Source organism: Symphalangus syndactylus, chromosome 11, assembly GCF_028878055.3.
Source record: "Symphalangus syndactylus isolate Jambi chromosome 11, NHGRI_mSymSyn1-v2.1_pri, whole genome shotgun sequence".
In the NCBI taxonomy this organism is placed as follows: domain Eukaryota; kingdom Metazoa; phylum Chordata; class Mammalia; order Primates; family Hylobatidae; genus Symphalangus; species Symphalangus syndactylus.
This window is the reverse complement of record NC_072433.2, coordinates 45,109,729-45,116,970: the sequence shown is the minus strand read 5'-3', so window position 1 is coordinate 45,116,970 and position 7,242 is coordinate 45,109,729. Positions and strand designations below refer to the sequence as shown.

The following is a 7,242-nucleotide window of genomic DNA, read 5'->3' as shown; positions in this document are numbered from 1 at the left end:
CCTGTGTTAGTTTGCTGAGAATAATGGCTTCCAGCTTCATCCATGTCCCTGGAAAGGACATAATCTCCTTCCTTTTTATGGCTGCATAGTATTCCATAGTGTATATGCACCACATTTTCTTTATCTAGTCTATAATTGATGGACATTTGGGTTGATTCCATGTCTTTGCTATTGTGAATAGTGCTGCAATGAATATATGTGTGCATGTATCTTTGTAATAGAATGATTTACATTCATTTGGGTTTTTCTCCTGTAATGGGATAGTTAGGTCAAATATATATATTTAATTCTTACAATAACCTTGATGAGTACATTGAGGTTCACAGGGGTGAAGTCACCTACCCAAGGCCACACAGCTAGTGGCAGGGCTGTGGTTTGAAGCTATGTACATCTAATTCCCAAGCCAGTGCTTATACCTACTCAGATGGATGCCTCCAAATAAATTGGTACCCAATTTCAGGGATGGAGGAGACTTGGGCTTGGGAGATTGGATGCTGAAGCACTGTTATGAAGATGTGGACATTACCAGGGGTAAGCCACAATTCGGGGCATATCATGGGAGAACAATGGTGAGCTTGGGGAATTGTGTTTTTGCTTGACATCAAGTGGAGGGCATGTCAGCAATAAGCATATTCTGATGGGAGAAGGACATCACATAATGAACTTGGAATGTATGTTGGCTGCACATTTTTTCAATCATTGATTCAGTGTTTTTTGGGCACCAACTCTGTGCTTGGTGCTGTGATATAATGGGCAAAGGAGCCAGGCCAACTTTGTGCCCCTATGGAACATGTATTCAAGTGGAGGGGATGGACAATATGTCAACCAACAAATACAGAATAAATATACAGCATGATTATCACCTTGAAGAAAATAAATAGGGTGTCGTAATATGGGTAATGGGTTGGTGGATATTTTATATAGGGAGTCGGGAAGGTCTTCCTGAGGTGGGACCATATAGGTCATATGAAGGCTGGGAAGAAGCCAGGAAAAACAATTTCAGGCAGCAGGAACAGCAAGGACAGAGATGTCTGGTAGGAATAGACCCAATGTGTTCTAGCAATAGACAGAAGGATAATATACAGGGCTATTCAAAGTGCCAGTCTATGAGAAGGTAAGGAGCTTGCACCAGGGTGTACATTAATGCACTGCTTTCTTCATTGAGAAAGTCTAATGTCTTAGTCCATTTGTGTTGCTATAAAGGCATGTTTACTTGCCCCATAGTTCTTCAGGCTGTACAAGAAGTGTGGCAGCCTTCTGGTGAGGGCTTCAGGCTGCTTGCAATCATGGCAGAAGGGGAAGGGGAGGAGCTGGTGTGCGCAGGTATCATACGGTGAGGGAGGAGGTAAGGTGGTTGGAGGGAGGTGCCAATTTCTTTTAAACAACCAGCTCTTGAGGGAGCTCTCATGGAAACTAGGGCAGCACAAAGTCGTTCATGAGGGATCTGCCCCCATGACCCAAACACCTCCCATTAGGCCCCACCTCCAACGCTGGGGATCATATTTCAACATTAGATTCGTAGGGGTCAAACAAACCATATTCAAACTTATAACACCTGACTATGAAAAAATGTCAGTGGAACTAATCAGTGTGCTTAGTGATGTAGTTAATTGACATTCTTGCCCAAGTGCCTTGTCTCATCATAGACTGGTTAATTTTGTGGATGGTAGGTGGTCCAGGGCCACCCACTGAGTAATACTGAAGGGGCAGGGGCTGTTCATGTTCTACTCATAACTCCCCAGTCTATATGGGTAGTCAGCGTTTACTGTGTCTTTCTGCCTCAGAGTGTTCTCCAGCCCCAGGTGAGTGCTCTGCCAGAGCTCTGGGAAGCTGTGTCCCCAGAATGACCCTCAACAATGTGGTCTGGGACAAGGTGACAAAAACTCCCCAGCTTCCCCACCTTGTGCTGGCACAGCTCTCAGGCATGTCCACATAGGGCTCTCCAGCAGAACTGAGCCCCAGTTGTCTACAGAGGTAACCCACTCATTAATGCGCCCTGCCTCAGCTTTCCTCTGTTCTCTGTTGCACTTTTCCCACTCCCTCATGATGCTTTCTGGGATCACCTCCCAAATTATCTACTTGAAACCCATTCCTTGTCTCCAGGTTTGCTTCTGGGTGAACCACACTAGAGACTATGGCTGGAATGTAACAGAGGGCACCTGGTGTTGTGGACATCAGAGACCTGCACTGGGCCAGGTCATGCAGACCCTATAGACCATGAGAAGAAACTTGGACTTGATTCGAAGTGTGTGGGAGCCACTGAAGGGTTTTAAGCGGGTGGGGAGAGGGGGAGGGGGGATACTACATGATCCAATTTATAATTTAAAACGCTTTTCTGGTTTCAGTTCATAGAACAGGTTAAACAGGAGCAAAAGTAGAAGCAGGCAATAAGTTGGGAAGTTTTTTGAAGCAGCCCAGGGCAGGGCTGATGGAAGCTAGGGATGGAGAAATGGAGGTGCCTGCAAAGATCTGAGATATATTTTGGGGGACAAACCAATAGGACTTGCTGGTAGATGGATGGTTGGGGACAGTGAGAGGGAGGGGTCAAAGATGATGCCTTGATTTCTGGATCTCTGGTGGGGATTAAAGGAGCCAGGAGGTATTCTGGCATGAAAGGCATTCACAAAGTGAATAATTAGGGAGAGTGTCTCTGCTTTGATAGCCCCCCCAAATTTAACTAAGCCACACTGGCTTATTTATGCAGTGAGTAAGTATGAACTGTATATATCTGAGTAGAATCTCTGAGATGATCCCTGTAAAATCACCACCACAGCCACAAAGAGAAGCTATCCCCTTTACTTCACCAAGCTTAGGGGCATTAAACTTAACAGGCTAAAAAATGAAGTGTAAGACCAGCCCAGTGACTGGGACAGCTGCTGACAAACTCACACAAAGGGGATGCCCTCAAAGTGAAACGAGGGACACTGAAGACACAGGATGGAGACCTGGGACCAAGGCCCTGAGCTGCAATAGCCAGGAGCTTCTAAACCACCATCCTCAAACCATAGAAGGAAAGTGTGCATTTCCCAAGATCTGGCTGCAAAGGGAGAAAGTGAGTAAGAGACCCTGGGCCATGTTTTATTCAGAGTGTGACTTTTTCCGGGCAGGGTGTCTGGAACAAAACACAAACCAATAATACTGATTTTTAACAAACAGACCAAGACCACTTAAACACACCAAATGATGGTTTCTGTAGGAAGCAATCTCCTTGGATAACCTAGAGTTATGGGTTTTCACAGAGAGATATCCAAAGTTAGCATGGGCTGCCTTAAATTGCAGTGAGCATCTCACCAGTGGATGGGACAAGTACTTTGTAGCATTGCAAGAGGGGATATTGGTGGGAATGGTCTGATTCCAGTACTGAAATTGAGCTGTTTTAGCGTTTCCAGTTGATGATACAGGTCAAGCAGCTTCCATGCAAGCTACGGCATTTGGGTTTAACCACAATTCTGATATCTGGATTTATTTATTTATTTATTTAGAGAAGGAGTTTTGCTCTTGTTGCCCAGGCTGGAGTGCAGTGGTGTGATCTCTACCCACCGCAACCTCTGCCTCCCGGGTTCAAGCGATTCTCCTGCCTCAGCCTTCTGAGTAGCTGAGACTACAGGTGCCTGCCCCATGCCTGGCTAATTTTTTTGTATTTTTAGTTGAGATGGGGTTTCGCCATGTTGGCTAGGCTGGTCTCAAACTCCTGACTTCAGGGGATTGACCTGCTTCGGCCTACCAAAGTGCTGGGATTACAAGCTTGAGCCACTGCGCCCGGCCTGATATCTGAATTTATATTTTGCTTTGTTTACCACTCTGTCTCTCTCTGTTTGTTCTCACCAAAACCAAATTCTGTTTTAATCAAAAAGCCTGACTGCCAATGAGCACTGTCTAAAGCAGTGCATGGAGGGTGAGCATATGCTTTAGACTTAGATCAATAGGGTTCAAATCTCGGCTCTGCCCCTTACTAGCTGTGTGGTCTTGGGCAAATTAGGTAGGTACTGTGTATTTGAGCTTCTAATCGTAAGTGGGGGTAATACCTGATAGGACTGCATGAAGACTAACTTTTTTGGTATTTCTTGCAATATTTCAAACGTTTTCATTATATATATATATATAATATATATATATAATGATCTATAATAAGTGATCTTTGATAAAACTATTGTAATTGGTTTTGGACACCGTGAACCCCACCCATATAGAAGGCAAACTTAATCAATAAAAGTTGTGTGTGTTCTGACTCCCATTAACCAGCCATTCTCTGGTCTCTCCCCTCCTCCTCAGCTCTTCCTATTTCCTGAGACAAAACAATATTGAAATTAGGCCAATTAATAACCTTACAACGGCCTCTAAGTGTTCAAATGAAAAAAAGAGTTGCATATCTGTCACTTTAAAGCAAAAGCTAGTAATGATTAAGCTTAGAAGGCATGTCAAAAGCCAAGACAGGCCAGAAGCTAGGCCTCTTGAGCCAAAGAGTTAGCCGAATTGTGAATGCAAAGGCAAGGTTCTTGAAGGAAATTAAAAGTTCTACTCTACTGAGCACATGAATGATAAGAAAGTGAAACAGACTTATTGCTGATTTAAAGAAAATTTTAGTGGTCTTGATGGAATATCAAACAGCCGCAACATTCCGTTAAGCCGAAGCCTAATCCAGAGCAAGGCTCTAACTCTCTTCAGCTCTACCAAGACTGAGAGAGATGAGGAGGCTACAGAAGAAAAGTTTGAAGCTAGCAGAAGTTAGTTCTTTAGGTTTGAGGAAAGAAGCCATCTCCATAACACAAAAGTGCAAGATGAAGCAGCAAGTGCTGTTGGAGAAACTGCAGCAAGTTACCCAGAAATTCTAGCTAAGATCATTGATGAAGGTTGCCACACTAAACAACTGGTTTTCAGTGTAGATGAAACAGCCTTCTATTGGAAGAAGATGACATATAGGACACTCATAGCTAAAGAGGAGAAGTCAATGCCTGGCTTCAAAGCTTCAAAGGACACGCTGACTTTCTTGTTAGGGGCTAATGCAGCTGATAACTTTAAGTTGAAGCCAAAGCTCATTTATCATTAAAAAAATCCTAGGCCTCTTAAGAATTAATACTAAATCTACTCTGCCTTTGCTGTACACATGGAACAACAAAACCTGGATGACAGCACATCTGTTTACAGCCAGGTTTACTGAATATTTTAAGCCCACTGTTGAGATCTACTGCTAAAAACATTCCTTTCAAAATATTACTGCTCAATGACAGTGCACTTGGTCACCCAAAAGCTCTGGTAGAGAGGCACAAAGAGATTAATGTTGTTTTCATGCCTGCTAACATAGCATCTACTTTGTAGCCCATGGACCAAAGACTTCCAAGTCTTATTATTTAAGAAATACATTTTATAAGACTATTGTTGTCATAGATAGTGATTCCTCTGATGTGTCTGGGAAAAGTCAATTGAAAACCTTTGCCCTGTCATCCAGGCTAGAGTGCAGTGGCACCATCCTGGCTTACTGCAGCCTCCGCCTCCCGGGTTCAAGCAATTCTCCAACCTCAGCCTCCTGAGTAGCTGGAATTACAGGTGTGCACCACCACACCTGGCTAATTTTTGTATTTTTAGTAGAGACGGGGTTTCACCATGTTGGCCAGGCTGGTCTCAAACTCCCGACCTCAAGTGATCCACCTTCCTCGGCCTCCCAAAGTGCTGGGATTGCAGGCATGAGCCACCACACCCAGCCAGGATTCATCATTCTAAATGTCATTAAGAACACATGTGATTCACTGGAGGAGGTCAAATATCAACTTTAGGAGGAGCTTAGAAAAAGTTGATTTCATCTCACATTGATAATTTTTGAGGGGTTCAAGACTTCAGTGGAGGAAGTCACTACAGATGTGACGAAAATAGCAAGAGAACTAGAGTTGGAAGTGGAGCCTGAAGATGTGACTGAATTGCTACAATCTCACAATAAAACTTTAGAGGATAAAAAGTTGCTTCTTATGGATGACCAAAGAAAGTGGTTTCTTGAAATGGAATCCACTCCTGGTGAGGGTACTGTCAACGTTGTTGAGATGACAACAAAGCATTTAGAATGTTCCATAAACTTAGTAGATAAAGCAGCTGGCAGGATTTGAGAGGACTGACTCAGATTTTGAAAGAAGTTCTACTGTGGGCAAAATGCTGTCAAGCAGCATCACATGCTACAGAGAAATCTTTCATGAAAGGAAGAGTCAATTTATGTGACAAACATCATTGTTGTCTTATTTAGAAAAATTGCCACAGTCATCTCGACTTGCAGCAACCACCACCCAGATCAATCAGCAGCCATCAACATTGAGGCAAGACCTTCCACCAGTGAAAGGATTACGACTCGCTGAAGGCGCACGTGATTGTTAGCAATTTTTAGCAATAAAGCATTTTAAAATTAAGGTGTGTACTTTTTTTTTAGGCATAATGGAATTGCACTCTTAATAGACTATAGTATAGTGTAAACGTAACTTTTATATGCACTGGGAAACCAAAGAGTCTCGTGTGACTTGCTCTATTGCAATATTTGCTTTATTGCAGTGGCCTGGAAATGAACCCACAATATCTCTGAGGTATGCCTGTACTTTGTTGTAGCCCAAACTGTCTAAAATACCTGGGCTGCTAGTTGCTGTCTCTCTGGCTCTCCCTGTGCTGGGTAACAATGTCTTCTGTGACCATGCTGGGCTTTCATTTCAGTGGGCTGTCTTCATTGCAGGGCTGTGTGCTTATGGAAGGCTGAGATTATTCAGTATTCTTCTCTGCCCCTCCTGTGCTTGGCAACAGACTTTGGCCCAGATCAGTTGCCCAGGAAATGGTTATTATTTTGAAAATTAAATAAGATAATGAATGCAGGAGTGCTTTGTAAAATATGAAGCATCACTACGTTATTACCATCCGTGTCATCTAAATGCTGCTGTTGCTGTCTTCCCTGGTGGGAGGAGTGCTTTTAGTTATAAGAGGGGATCTGGCATGGTGGGCGACAGAGAGTAGCAAACTCAAACCCTCCAGGGGGCCAGGGAGGTAAAACAAAAGAATAAAGCAGGGCTTGTGTAAAACAATAAGAAGTGGTGGGGATTGCGGCAAACTGTAATAGAGCGCCTGTATTCAGCTCCAGCCAATTACGTCTAGGCAGAATTGTGGGCTCTAAGCTAACAGATCTTCTGATTATTTTTAAGAGAAGCTAAAAATCCAGATTGTATTTGGTGCAATAGACATTCTTACATATTGGCATTTAATTAAAATTAAAAAAACAAC

At 43.3% G+C, this 7,242-nt stretch overlaps 1 pseudogene; it reads left to right on the top strand.

Moving 5' to 3' along the window:
- Positions 1-428: 428 nt before the first annotated feature.
- Positions 429-6,357, top strand: LOC129492616 (tigger transposable element-derived protein 1-like; annotated as a pseudogene).
- The last annotated feature ends 885 nt before the right edge of the window (positions 6,358-7,242 follow it).